The sequence below is a fragment of the Cloeon dipterum genome, chromosome 3 (genome assembly GCF_949628265.1).
Source record: "Cloeon dipterum chromosome 3, ieCloDipt1.1, whole genome shotgun sequence".
NCBI lineage: Eukaryota > Metazoa > Arthropoda > Insecta > Ephemeroptera > Baetidae > Cloeon > Cloeon dipterum.
The window spans coordinates 16788675-16804471 of NC_088788.1; the positions used below are offsets into that span (position 1 = coordinate 16788675).

Sequence of the window (15797 nt, forward strand, 5' to 3'; positions counted from 1 at the left end):
CTCTATGGGAATGGAGCGATTTTTTCAAAATAGTATATGTGGCCAAATGATTAAAACGATCACAGTTTTTCTTATTCAATTACTGTTTATAAAATTTAGGATATTAATTTCTTCATCCCGGTTTAGTCTTTTTTCCATAGAGTCCCTAGCGGTTAAAATAGGAAATTCAGTTTCATTTTTACATCAACTACTAATTTGCTTGTAATTAATTTCTGAGTGTGAAAAACGCGAATTATCAGATCAACTGGCGCGGCGAGTGCATGCACATACGCGGGGCGTGCAATTTGTCTGACGATTGTTATACAAACATGCTCGAGGAGGAGGTCATTATTATTTGCTGCTTGTGCAATCTCTTTTCGCTCCGCCAACGGAAGTCAGCTATTACTTTAGATTACACCTATACAAAAAAAAATCGAGGAGAGGTATACGTACACCTTTTATTGTGATGTCAGGCACAGTTTGTTTTCACGAAGGGAAAATATAAACCAACGCGTACGAAGGTGTGATTCGAATTTATTGGATTTCTGCGAGTTTCGCCTGCGCATTTTTCACAATTATTCCCCTGCCTGCACAAACACAATGGGAGATAATCGTGTGGCATTAGTTCTAAGGGGCATATTTATATATAATTAAATTTCGAACTCCAATTGTTCACTTGTGGTTTTCCTTGTTTTGACAGGAAACTGAGGCCGAAAAAGAGAAACCAGGCTTGATTTATGCGGCCATACAGAAGCGGATTAAATATTTATGAAGCTACCAAGTTTTGGCACAGAATGGTGCGATTCATATCGCGTGTGTCACCTCAATGGGACTGAATATCAAGTCGCCACGTAGACACGGACATCAATTTTCGGATTAGAACCTCTTTCGCCTACAAATTAACCTCGTGAATAGGGCTGTGAAATTTAAGACGGTTAACCATTTTTCTCTGAGCTTCCAATCTTTGTGGGAACATCGGTTCAGCTCGAATCATGCAATTTTAAGACATATTATTAACATAAGTCTATAACCACTTAAATCGGATTCACCAAAAATTGATAGTTCTCTCTTAAAGAGATTAGCATTCAAGTTTAATTTTTCAACCCGAAATATTGTTCAGTCAAAAATTCAACTTTAATCCAAATGTTTTGAAAATAATTCCTCGACCCAAAAAAATTGAAAGATCTGAAGTATTTCAAATATTAGTCAGAAAATTCGATGGTTTACAAATTTTAAAATCGAAGTATTTTTGAAGACATCAGGATTGAATCAATAGGAAAGAGCTTTTTCACCGGTTCCATTTATTAAAATGGGAGTGGTTTAAAATGAAAAATCATCAAATCAAATCACAAAAAAGATAGATAAGTAGATTACAGCTATCACGAAAAACTTCTAGAAAATTATTAAGAAAGGAAAAATAAATAAGAATGGTCTATACCCACAAAAATCGGCTCGCGAAACGGTCTAAAAAATATATATTTATATATTAGAATTTTCCGGTATTTTCTCGAAAAAAGCTGTGTAGAATTCACAGCCTTTTTGGAAAAAAATCTCATCAGTTTATAAGGTGACTGGGTAGAATTTTTAACAACAGGTGTTGTGTTGTTCATTACCGGCAACAAAGGAATCAACTCATCTAACTTCACATGTTTATTAAGAGCATCATACTATTTCTTTATTTGCTCTCTGATGGAAAGTGATAATTAAGTCCATCTTTTCAAAAGCAGTTGCATCCTGCGTCCATTCACGGTCGGATATTCGTTTTAAAACGAGATGCATGACTGTCCTTCGTCGGCAGCATTTAATTAGGCCATAAGGGCGCTTTTCGCGTGAGAGCCCATGCGGCCAACAGGCCGTGAAATTCGAAAAAGCGCCTTGAATGAGACAATGGCTCAATGAGAGATTTCGTTATTATTTCGCTGCGCAACTGGTTGCATTCCCAGCGAGAAGCGCCGCGAATTTCGATGAAAAATTCATGACGCGCGCGGATCGGAGGGAAAACTGGCGGAGAGCGAGAAAAAATCAGCATCAACGGCGGCCGGCTTTTCGAGTTGGAGCAGACAACCGCGCGATCATTATTATTGTGTCCAGGAACTCGAAAACACAACGGAGCAACGTGCGCGGAATGGCTAAGCGACGCGCTGTTCGCGCCACGACCTCCGCGAAAGAAGATCAGAGACTCACACACCACACACAACCGTCGAAACCAAAAAATGACTGGCTGCATTTTGACACCAATTTAAAAAAATGTATTTTTTTAGCGTTTTTATACGAATCGACTATCACCAAACCTGGTTCACATTAGTTTCAAAATTAAGTTTATTATGGGCTGACAGGGCAACTCTGCCCCAAATCAGCACACATCCATAAAGTAATGAGACAATTATGTAAGAAACAACATTTGGAAGGAAGTAATGTTCAATGGTAGCTTGAGATAATTGCTTCTTCAATTTGCTTCTTGAATTCTCGTTCATACACAAGTACACCAGGATAATATCCACGGAGCACATGGCCCGTGCATCAAAGTCACTGAAGAGACTCTCGAATTATTCACAGGCGCATGCGGTTCGCTTTTCTCGTTTCTGTTATTTATTTTTTTTTCTTTTTTGCTGTCATGGGCGTGGGTCGCAAGCCGTGTGTGCATCACGCTGCTCGGGTCACGGTCAAGTCAGCTGAGCGGCGACCCTTTCTCGGTGTAGTCAGATCAGCGCGCGGATCATTACTCTCGCGCGCGGCACGACTTTGGTTGGTTGTTTGGACGCCCACTTGGCCCGCCGCTTTTCTCGCCGGACAGATTGATCCATCCTGTCGCGGGCTCACACCATACCGGCCCGGCGTGCGGCGATTTTATTCGCATTCGCACCGCACAATGGGTAAACAACTTGTAAGACGATACAGCCGGACACAAATGGGATGCTGCCGATACTATGAAATATGCGCCACACGGCCTTTTATTTAGTAAATAAAAAATTCGGCGTGTAATGATGGTCTCGGTTGATCGTTCAAATCGTTCTCCCTTGGGTGGGAAGAAGTTCATTTCTAGTTTTAGCAATTTTTTTGTACTTTGAAGAAAATTACTTAAATTTTCAAAACCGATTTAAAAATACAATTTTTGCCCAAGATAAAATTTGAATCATAGACAATTTTTGATAAGACAAATAGATCGGTGGATCATTTTTTACAGTTCAGAAAAAGCTAAAATTTTCCCTTGAGTCCTGGAATTTGTACGTTAATAATGGTTAACCATAAAACAAAAAGGTTCAGCATATTCTGAAGCCTGGTGAAATTTGCTGACTAAATTTTTCTAGCAGTAGCATTTTTTACTTCCGAAAAAATTAAATAATATATCAATATCCGAAAATTAAGTGAATGAATTTTTTTTTAAATTTACCACTGACCAAAACGGAGTTACATCGGTAGCAGTCAGCTAAGGTAGTTTGAAAAAAATATACCAGACAAATTCGAAAATTCAGCGGCTGATGAGGACAATCCTATCTAGATTGCTGCAAAGTTGATTTTTTGCAGACGCAATTTCAATGCTGATGAGGCCTGAGGGGCCGAAACATCCGCTGTTCATGACGTTTAAGATAATTATATTTCTCTCTGCCTCCTGCATCCTGGCGTTTAAAATAAATTGGATAAACTCATTACATGATTTTAGCCTGTCACAAATTTAATATTCCGTTTTAGAGGTATTTTTCTCCTCTTCATTCCAATAAAATCGATGAGACTACTGATTAAATTGTCCATCTTGAGACAGGCCGCCATCAATTACCACATTTTAAGTCGGTTGGATCCGTAAACTGGCATCACACACGGACTCGAGTTGTGGTTAATGAACAAGTATGTGTCAGTTTGTTTTCAGCGTCTCATTAGTTAGCTGGTCGGTGCTGGCGCAGTGGAATCAAGGCATCCTTGGCCGCCCCCGCGAAGTGGCCGCACGCGAAATTGAGAGCCCGACAACAGCAGCAACGGACGGCTCTCTAGCCAACCGTCGAGTGTTTCGCGGCCCACTCGATAACTCCAGGCGCATTACTTGACTCTCTCTGCAAGCTTGTGATATACTTCACGCACACTTGCCCCGACGAGACGCACTCAACTATGCGGACACTATGCAATCACATTAATCCAGCATTGCACGCTTTTCAGTCAGATTAGCAAACAAGCAAAAGGTGCATGACCGATTACACGCTTCAAACTGTGAAAAAATTGCTCGAACCATTGCATCGAGTAAATATTTTTTTTTATTGTTATACTTTCATTTATTTAGGAACTTAGTTTTTCGCTATACCATTTGATAGAGTTTGTTTGATAAAAGATGACAAATTGACAAACGAATAGCTCCCGTTGTTTTGGTTTGCTAGAGCTACGGATCTGTATTTTGACAGTTTTAATTTTATTAAATTTGAAGTTATTGCTCACTTCTAACATTTGTGCTTTTCTGGTTCTCAGTTCTCATCAGTCTATACTTTTTCAACGGTCGTCCTATACCAGATGTAAAATTTCTTAAATAATTTGACAGGCCTTAAATGCAAGAAGAACCGTCATTATTTACATTTAATTGAGCTAGGGGAGCTCCCACAATTTCCGTTGGCGCTCAATCCTTTGGTTCCTTCCGGCATAGGAGTGCTCATTTCGTTGCTCTAGGCACATCTCTTTTTGCACCCCGGCACTTCAACTGCCACCCCCGGCCGGGCAAAAAGAGCAGCAATCACTTCCGCGCGTGTGTGTGTCGCGGGGCGTGCGCCGCAGCCGAAAAACGAGCCTAGGATATCCGGGGGTGCGCGGCGGCGTCTTGCACAACAACATTACCGAGCGCATCGTCTCTTTTCTCACGACAGACGGTGAGCAGCAGCAGCTCACCTATATTCGCTCTTTCTCGTGTGTGTTTGTGTGCATCTCGGCATCGAGCGGAAGCTGCGAGTTTATCGCATCTCCCCCGCACCCCACCTCCGAACGGTGCAGCAGCTTCTCAGGTTACTCCCATAACCTCGTGAACTCGCCTCGCTGAACGAAACGAACGCACTTCCACTTTACTTGAGCAGGATGAGAAATGCATACGTCTTATTTACCAGCACGGGTGGATTAATTTATATGCGCACGTTTTTCAACTGACAAAATAACTAACGCACAAATGTCTAGGGTTTAAAGTAGCACTGGAGTTTAAATTTTGAGATTGACATTCGATTCATAAGGGTCGAATTAGGTTAGGTAGCCGAACAACTAAGTCGAAAATTCGACACGATGAGTCGAAAGTCGGCGGGAAAGTAAAAACCCGCAAAATTCAAGGGTTTTACGTTTCCACCGTTTTTTTGGCTTGTGTCGAATTATAAGCCATCACGGAACATTTGCAAATTAATTCAATCCAAACTAAGATTCAAGTTCTAAACACACATATTCCTAGGGTTTTCACTTCCGGAGATTGCTGAATTGAATAAACTGAAAAAAGTAGCTTTTCAATTGTGAGTTCTTTGACACCATTGCAAGGGTCAAGGGAGCCTTCTTTGCTTTAGAAAAAAGTTCAAGAGACACGCCTGGCATTATTTAATTTGTAAATGAAAGTGACCTATCGCCCTATTGTGTTACCAAATAATTTGATACTCAAAATCTAATTTATATTCTTTAAGGATGAACGAACTCTGAGAAAAACTTGCTTCTTAAGCAGGTTGAACAGGAAACTTCAATTGCGCAGCATTGTCAATTTGCCTGTATTGATTTGCATGCACAAATTATCCAATCGATTCACTTAATGCTCCGACTGCACTTTTATCTCGGATATTTTAGCTGAGTGCTCATTAGCATTCCTTCTCTGAACGATGACCATCGGTCGTTTGATGACGGTGCAAGCAAAATCTCGTTAAGGGAGCAGTGTGTGCGCATCAAAGAGTTGTTAATTTTCTTCGGTCATGCACTCCAACTTGCAATGTTGGGAGAGCATTACGTATAACGAGCGGCCCAGAACTGCTGTGATCATTTAATGTGTATCAACGTGCTTTATCATTTGTACCCCTCTCCTTGGTGTGCGGCCGCCAGTGAATTGAAGTATCTTATGTATACATGCTTGATTGTTGTCGGTCTTCGCGGCGCGTTTTTCCTTCTTCACGGCCTTGATTGCGATCGCGGCCGGCAGGAATTTTCGGTGTGAAATTGGTAAAATTACGCTTAATTGGTTCGGCTCGATTGGGCTCGTAATCAAAAATTTGTGCAATGGCCCGCTAATTGCTGGTAGATTTGAGCAACGCATACGAGTTGAGAAGGCAACTGAAAAACTTAGGGCAACATTTGAAAATGCTCCAGAGTTTTGAGTTTTATTAGATAAAAAAAATGACTGAAGGCGCATGCTCAATCTTGAAACCTTTACTCTATTGAAATTTTAATTGCGACATCATATTAGAGAAGCGAAAGCCTTTCAGGAGTGAGAAATGCCCATTGTTTTGCAGCCCATTTATCAATCTATTAATAGCGTTTACGCATTTCCCTGAGTGTGGCTGGGCCTCGCGATCAGAGGTATGCATTTATGTCATTAGCCTTTGCATGCGAGAGCGTCGGCCACTCCTCAATTAAATAAATCAAGCGCGCGAGTGTGCCTTACCGCGCTTACAATCTGGAGTTGAGCCAAATGTGTACCAACACTTGGTTATTCGTACAAGCCGGGCCTGCATATCAAGTAATTCCATTAGGCACATCGCTCAAGGACAATTTTTCATCCTGCCCATAGACTCCACTCACCTCCCTGCGTGCTCTCGTCGCGGTGCGTGCAGCGCATGTATTTGGTGAAGACGCGAGAAGCAATCAATTGCGAGAGTCGATTGTGTTCGCACTCTATGTGTACTGTTAGTTTCCCTCGGCCCTCGTAAGGAAGAATTGCTCATTTTACAGCTCAGTGATTTGCAATTTCGTTAACTCCAGCCTCGCCAGTACGATATATTGCTTTTGGACAAATCGAAATTCGAATTAGTTTACGTATATCATTCTGGTGGGGTGAATGAGATTTCGGTTGCAACTCCGCCTGCACACGTGCGAATATATTGCTTAAATTTATTTTAATAGAAATTTTAATCAGTTTAATGTTTTTTTCTGAGTTCACTTGGTAAATGCAACGTCTCAAGGTGAGATTAGTTATGTTCATTGTCGTTTGGTCTGAAAATGTACTGCTTAAATAATTTATTTTTGGAGAGAAAAGAGACTTAGCAACTTTTAGCAATTAGCAGCTAGCAGAGAGTATTTTTACCAGCTGGTTTACTTCTACATATTCAAAAATATTGTATACGTTTAGAACGCAGCACGACATTTCGAGACCACTTGCTGCGCGTTTTTGCCACACTTTAGCGGCCATATGCAGCCAGCCAGCACTTCTTAATCAGCGCTTTTATTTCGTCTCGTAGACAAAAAAGCAAGATAACACGACGGCGACACTGGTTGTAATATTATTTTTGGTCCCACCAGCTTGCGCAGATTAAAATTATCTAGTCTAGAAGCGCCGCGCGTTTGTTTACAATTCGGCGGGTTGCATGTAGTCGAAATTAGAGCCGCCTTTTGTTTTCGTGCATTTTTTGCCGCTTTTCGCGGCCTAGCAGCTCCTTTTTATGGCATCTAGCGATACACAAAGACCAACGCTTGGAACATTTGCTCGAAATCGGCACTCAGATGTTGCCAAGCGGTACAAAAAAAGCTAAAAGGCTGCATTGCGAGAACTCTCCGGCGAAGATTGCGCACCAGATTATTAAAGAGGCTGCTTCCATTATTCAAACGCGCGACACATTTCCAAGCGGCCGGCGAGGGGTCTGCTTGGTTAGATGGCTTCATTTGTGCATCTACAGGGCGAAAACACGTGTTTAATTCTCTCTATCTCGAGATGCATCACAGCCAGCTGCACTTGCTCTCAATTCAGACTAATTAATGTGCCACCAATCATGCATGGAAACCATCTATTTTGCTTCTTCGACGGCTGTGCCCTACAACAGTTAATTTTCATTTGACCATTTAACCCGTCGTCAACAACAAGGAATATTTGACTTCAGCAATTGCATTATTGACTTATTTAAATTTGGAAACCAAACGGCAAAAAGCAGAACTAAATACATAGTTATGTTTTTAATGTGAAATATTTTGCATTTTATGGAACCAAATGGTGAATATTAACTTCTAATTATGTTCTACCAAGACTTTTATTAAAAAAATCAAACTATACACCAAGTACTCTCTCTTTAAGAGAACACGTGCGGTTCGTGTCATTGTGTTTGGCATCCGGGACCTTGCGGTCTTGAAAAGGGTTGAAACAACCCTTATAAAAGCGTCACAGATGCAGGTTTATTATAAACACGACACAAAAGATATCAGTTTCGATCTGAGGGCGTCACATGCATCGATGCAACACTGGCTCCAGAAGAGCGGTTTTTATGCTGCTCTCTTCGCGCGGCACGAGTTGAGTAAAAAGCAAAACAGAATTTTCTTTCGAGATGGCATCAAAACGTCTGCGGCAGATTGGCATCGTCGGAGGAAGGATTCCTTTCTTTCCGCCAGCAAAATTCAAACTGGCATCTAACCCTCTGCATCTATTGTTTCACGGAAGAAAAAGAGATTTTCACTCGCGAGTGCAGCGCGAGTGCAAAAGAACTGAAAATGACAGGTCGATCGTGCGATAGGCCAACGTCCGAGGATAGCCTGGCCTCACTTGGCCAGACAACATCAACTTTTCATCCTCGCAACAGCAGCAGTAACAATACAACAATCGAATATGACCGCAAAAAGCAGTTTGAGCCGTGTTCATCGAACAGGCCATGTTTTTAGCCCGTCTGGCTGCTGAAATGCGAACTCGTAGCGACGCGGAGGCCAAGCCGACGCCGAAAACAAGCGAATTATGCCTAGGCGGAGGTGGGACATTATGTTAATGCACCTGGGAGGGCTGCTCGGAAACACACGCCTTTGTGCTGCTGCTGCTGCTGAAGCTGGGAATATTGAAAAGAGAGAACCGCAGCATGCATATGGATCAGCAGTCTTTTTCATATCAGTCCCATTCAATTTCCTCGAGTGGTGTTTGAAATCATTTGATTGGCCGTGTTCATGCACATGAGCTCCATTCACGTCCACCAGGCAAAGGTAAATACGTATATAACCTTGGGGTTATTCAGATAGAGAGAGAGAGAGAGAACACCGGAATGCTCGCTGGTTGTCACTTGCGCTTACACCGAATGATCCCCTTGAGAAAAAGGGGTGCTCGATAAAGTGCAAAAATGGCGGCTCGCTATTCATTGCGAAAGCTAGTTTGGTGGGTGTTACATAAGGCTGCACGTTAGTTTTTTTCAACTAGTGAGTTTGTTTGTCATGGGGTATTATTTTTATTTTAACAACCTATGTTGCAAAATAGCTACAAGGATTGTGATAATTATTGATATTTTATTGTGAAAAACCTTTCTGTAAACACAAATAAAACAACTAGGATCAATTTTATGAGGCTATCATTTTTGGAAGCACAAGTAGTGCCCTGTCACGAATTCTGTGTCTTCCCGATTCTGATTAGATGCATGGAGCCGAAAGAAGCAACACCCCGCGGGCCGCCTCAGTCGCAGCCGGTCTGGTTGCTCGCTAATGACAACATTCGGCTGCCAATACAAAGCGCGGCTGGAGCTGGTAGTGTGATCTGTGCTGCAGCCTCGCATTCCGAGACGCGCACCACGGACAATAAGATAAATTGAAACGACATTGCTTCGTTTGCTCTCGCTCCGCGCGCGCATATGAAATATGACGAGCATTGTTGGATTTATAAATCAAAGTCGTCAATAAATAATTGAGTCCCATTGTGGACCGGTGTTGATGGATCGAGACGAGAGAGATTATTGGTTTATTGTTGGAAGGCAGCGAAAACGGATGGCAGGCAGGTGCAGGTGCCGCGAGACGGGAGGGGCTTCAATGTAAGCAAGGTGTAAATACGTGCTAATTAGCTTTAATTGATTGCATTTGTAATGATGACTGACGCTTTGGCTGGACTAGGAAATAAAGTTTCGTCATGGGTGCCTGTTTGTGGAAATAAAGCCGATGTTAGACACAGTCTGCAATCCGAGTGATATTGTTCTGCGTGCCTCCACTCGAAATAAGCCGTGAAAAATCAAAGAAGGTTGTTGGAGAGTAGAAGCCAGCCAGTCTTTTTGCCGCGAAGAGATCGCTCTGCGGGGGCCAGAAGAACTGAAGCGGAGCCTCCACGCACTCTGGCCAGCAACATCTCGCGCATGATATTATACCCCTTTTGTCTTTTTGCCAGCCTCGACGGCCGACGCGTTAATAAATTACACCGCACACTCACGAAACAATGAGAAAAATAAAATACCTCAAAAGCACTAGCCAGTGAAAGATGGGCCCGGGAAAAACAACAACTAAGCAGCGTCGACCCTTTTCCTTTTCAATTTCCAACGGTCATTTTTTTCACCACTCAGGTGCACATAGCGATTCATATTCAAATAGGACGGCAGCAACGTCTCAAGACGGATTTCGGTGAATTGTACGCGTAACGTCTTTTCTCTTCGTTCATGCAGCAGGTCTTGCTGCCGAGGTGCACAAAAGACGATGATTGAAAAGGGAGGATTTCGATTCGAGTGGCGCGATGAAAAAATTGTCAAGTCCGTTAAGAACTCTTCCTGTTGATGATGAGCCAACGATTTACACACATCACCATTTTTCTCGGCTCATTCATGAACACGTTATAGAGAGAGTGCATCTATTTTGGCGGTTATTGGGGTGTGCGTTTAGGAGATTATATTTAAAGAAGCTTCAGGAATTGGATTGTTTTAGTGGCAATGAATTTAAACTCTTTCAAGTCCACTCTTGATTTATTAATTTAAACTTTTTTCTTACCGACCTTTCCAAAGGAAGGTGTAAATATTTATAATTTGGTATGTTCAGGCAAAAATTTTGAATACTGTTTGAATTTTTGGAATTGGCCGCCGCGTTAGCCGTCAAGCGAGCGGCCATTTCGTGACGTCATCAGCGTTATGGCCGCTGATGTTCAGGAAACCTGATTGCTATTCCATACCGATTGTTTGGTTTAAAAAGTATGGGCAGCAAAAGAAAATCCAACAATCAGCTACATATAAGAAAATGCATGTCCTAAAAGACCAAAATCATTTAAATTTTAGGAAAGCCTATGGAGCTGATTTTATCAGGAATTGCAAACGTAACCAGGGTTAGTTTAGCTTTGATCCATTTTTTCGAAAGATTTTCCTGAACCATGCAGTATTGATCCACGTAATCACGCTTCTGAAAACTAATAACTTTTAGTGACTCATTCTGGCGAGTGCAAAACGCATCATTAAAGTGAAGCAACTGTGCGGTCGAAACACACCTGTTGATCCAATAGAAGGAGGCGTACGAAAGACGTGCAATGATTGATTGCGAAAGCACCAAATTTCAATGTGTAATTGTACCGCCCGTAGGCTGCTTATTTCGATCTGAAGCAGTGCAAATTGGCAATCCATCAAAGTAGTGGTTGCTCCTCGGAAAGCACGAGTTGTGTCGCGGATTCTGGAGTAAAAAATGGCGGCGGGCTGGTTCGTCAAGGTATTGTCAAAGTGGCGTCAGCGAGGCGAGCCGCGGTTGCCGCCGAGCCGAAATGAATACATTTTGGAGCGAGTTTCGCGACGATTCCACATTAATCATCGCGCCAGAATAATATTTCATGTTGAGACTCCAGCGTTCGGATTTACCTGCTGGAGAGCGTTTGATTTTTTGTCTTGAACGGTTGGGTTAATGTTTGGTTTAATTTTTGTCGCTGGTTTGAATAGACACGGCTGAGCGGGCAGCACAGCGCGTGCACGGCGTTGACCAATTTACATCTAGTTCTTTGCCTTTTTTCCCCGCACAAACGGGCAGCTAGGAAATTCACCACGCCACAGACTCACGCTTTGTTGACAGAGAGTCGGCTTTCACGGTGAGAATGAGTAAAGAGTGTGCTTATTCTTTTTAGGAGTCGAGTGCTAATAGCTAGAGACATTTCACAGCACAAAGCAGGTGATGTTTTCACAGTCAAAGAAACAAGTTGTTATCTTCAGAACTAAAGAGATAAGAGAAATGTGTCAACTGAAGAATTTGTCTCTCCAATAAACATTATCTCATTCCTGCAATGTTTTTCAGCCGTCTCACAAGAGTTTTTGATGAAACCATTGATTTCGTGTAGGTCTTGCTTTCGTCATTGATGTGAGTCTTTCGTCATGTGGGAATTTTTCGATTCGACAATTTTAGCCATAAGGATACATACCAAAAATTTAGAGATGGGTTTAAAAATACAGGTTTTGCTCTTTAGAATAAAATTTTGTTCATAGACAATGATTGAATAGACAAATCGGTCAGTGGGTCACTTTTGACATTACGACAAAAACTTGAAAAAAAACTGAAATGTCGCACCCTTTGAGTTACCCTGTCACTTGTCACTCTTGACGATGAAAAATGCCACGCGGCAATATAATAAATAAGAGATTGAACACGGTGATAGATAAAAATGTCCAGCACGCAAGCCTTCAAAGTGTCAAAGGCAAGAATTTCCAACGACACGCAGCAACTGCTGCTGCGCTGGACCGCTTTCGAGGGCAGTCATTGATGTATGATGGTGCGATATTTAAACTTCAATTGTGGACAATGGCAATAGAGATGATGTCAGCGGCGTGCACGACATACCAGTCGAGAAAGGTCCGCACACGCAAATCCGCACCTCTGAAAGCAGAGAGGCGCCTCTGTCGAGCGAATTGAAACGTCTGCGGGTGCAGAGTAAGTGTTAGGCTAGCTGAAATCAATTTAAAAATAATCAAAATAAATGTTTACGACTTGAAGAGGGCGGCTGGCTCTCAATTAAAGGGTAATTTATAATGGCAACTCGCTCTGTGACCTATTCCCGCGCGGCGAGCAGAGGTCTCGACATAATTATTAATTTATAGCCTTTTTTAGGAGCTCGACTGGTGCAACAGTCAGCCAAGAAGAAAGACATATAAGTGTGTGTGCGTGCACACATAGAGCGAAGGAGTCAAGTGTTTTACTCTCCGACCCGCAGCAGCAACAAAAAGCGGCCATTCCCTCCTCAGCTGATAACAATAAATGCGTGCATGTATATTTGGGGCCGGGACTCCTTGCACAACATCTGTTTGGGTATTTTGTTGCTTCGCATCCAAGCACTCTATCAAATTGAGATTATTGCTCTGAGACGGCGGGGGAGTCATGAATACATTTTTGTGACACCACTTTCTTTCCTTTTGTTGCCGAAAAGAACCGGGCCAGGCGAGTAATAAATTTCAATTATTTTTTAATGATGGCAACGAGCAGGAAGGGTTGGGCAATTAAATTTCAACTTTCTGGCAAGTCGTAATTTTTACTGACATCGATTGTTACAACACAATCGATAGTTTGAACCAATTCTCTGACTTAAAAGGACACTCAAGCTTTGGAGATACTATTTACGTTACAGTTTTTGGTAAAACTATTGATTTGCCACAAATTTCCGAAATGGTTTAAAAAGGCTGTTTTTAATTTGGATGAATTTTGGTTCGAACAGGCCATGTGTGGTGAGACAAATCGATCGTTGAGTCATTTTTGAAATTCCGAGAACAACTTGAATTTTCCCTCAAGTATAATTGTCCTAAAAGCGACGCAGTAGCTGATGAAGGTTTTTTACTCGCGCGAGGACGAGCAGATAACTCGATCCAGCGTCGACAAAGAACTGTTGCGACGCTACTGCTGGTTTCTGATTTCAAACTATGTGTGTGTGAGAGAACACCCTTCTGGAGCATCAGCACAACCCTTTTCTATGGGAGCATCTCACGAAACGACCTTCGCCGCGCGTTTACTTTGCATTCCTCTCAGTCAGCTCAGCAACGGATCGTTCGAAATGCGTTCGAAGAAAAAATTATCTAAACGAGATTATATTCCCGTGGGACACAAACTGCGTAAGATCAACGATTTTCCTCGCGTAGCATGCGGTCCGAGAGGTGCGAGCGAGTGCAAAGCTCGAGCGCTACAGAGAGATAAGGGGCAAACAGGTGTGCAGAGGTACGCAGAGGTCGTGACGCTTGCAAATCATCTCAGAGCAATGAAATGCTGATGAGGCACACGTCACAATCTTGGTCACGACTCTGGCTTTTATTTTTGAAACAAATGAAGAGGATCTCCATTTTATTTTCAAGCCTCCGTGGCGCAATCGGCTAGCGCGTTCGGCTGTTAACCGAAAGGTTGGTGGTTCAAGCCCACCCGGGGGCGATTTTTTGATTCTCTAGTCAAGTTTTAATTTTAATTACGTTAGTTGGAGTGAACCGCAAGACTTATGACTATTTTATTTTCAATTTTTCGCCCCCTTTCGAGAAACTCTGGTACACCGTGCAGCTGACACCAACGATATTCGAGTCACCAAAAATAAAATTCAATAAATTTAAAGTGTCTCCTGCAAAGTGTTTTGAACCGAGAACCGTGAAATAAATCGCAATCAAAATTCACGACTTAATCCGCTTAATCATCCGGACCTGAAACCCCATCGATCTTCATAACATGCGACGTCGAGGTCCGCTTTTGGGCGATGGCAACGCGGCCGTCTCTTATTTACAATACAGCACACAACAAGGTGAATATTACTTTTTGCTGTTTGCCATTTTTTAACTTCGCAGCCGTCGCCGCGTGTTTTGTATCTCCCCCACATATCAAGTGTGGTGGCACCAGCACATGTTATGCTTTCTCAGCTCGGCAGCAGCAGCAGCAGCAGAAGCAGCGTTTCCAAAGGCAATCACCAAAGCACGACGCTGTTTGCATATTCATTACATAAATTCTTCCCTACACGAGGCTGCCGCGCTTTTCACGCGGCTGAGAATCTGCTGTCGCAGCGCAAAAATATCGAAATCGACTTGCAAAACAAACGACAGCTTGCATGGACAAAAATTGAGTATTGATGAACTGCATAACATGGGATAAAGGCCTTGAACAAACCGTCAAATTTAAAAATGAGGTGAGATTGTCAGAAAATTCAACTTCTTAATTTTAACTTGGCAGAAAATCTTCAAGTAATTGTTTGGTATTTGCGTTGCATAGAACAAAAAAATGTTCAAATTTAATACAAAAATAAATTTTAAAAATGCTTCTGTACATTGTCCTCAGAATTACAAGGTGTGAAATTTTAGCAACCGATTTTGATTATTAATATTAATGAGGTTTATCTTATATATTTTTAAAACTTCCAAATAAAAATTTCTAAGCATGCTTTAGGTTATTTAGCTCAGAGAAAAAAAGCTTAGATCTAATTTGATTGCAACCTGTCACGCCGACGATATGAAAGTGACAGTTACAAATGACGCCTGCGACGCTTGCCTCCAATCTAATTCAATGTTCTCTGGCCCCGCATTTTTCCTACACTCCTGTTAAACATTCAACAGTCGCGCATAGTTGGCTGCGTCGAGCGGCGATAATTGGCAATTTTTAACGAGGAACTTATCCCAAAATTTATGTGATTTTTATTTCTTTTTCTTGGAATCAATATAACATTTAGGTGGCGCTTGAAAGGCACAAAAGCTTGAAGCGTTAAAAATGAGGCCAAACAGTATGAGTGTCTGTAAGTTAATTTATTACGATTAAAAATTATATTTGAGGAAGTGAAAAAGTAATAGAATTTTGCTTAAAACAGTCAGATATTTTAACTGGGCGCCACTAACGGATATTTTGAAAAGAGGGTGTGGCTCTCCAAAAAATTAAAAATATAAAGCGTGGCACGGTTCAAAAGCTCGGGTTAGTCGTGAAAATAATTTTTAATGATTTCGCAGCAATAATCGTTTTTCCAAATGCTTCAATATATATTTAAAAAA

General features: G+C 41.9%; 1 protein-coding gene and 1 non-coding gene across 2 annotated transcripts in view; one reads left to right on the forward strand and one right to left on the reverse strand.

The window, feature by feature from the left end:
* Egfr (epidermal growth factor receptor) overlaps window positions 1–15797 on the reverse strand; it is a 92712-nt gene that overhangs the window by 61510 nt on the left and 15405 nt on the right. The gene's annotated exons all lie outside the window — the stretch shown is intronic.
* TRNAN-GUU (transfer RNA asparagine (anticodon GUU)) lies at window positions 14138–14211 on the forward strand. The gene has a single exon. It is a non-coding gene; the product is annotated as a tRNA-Asn (tRNA).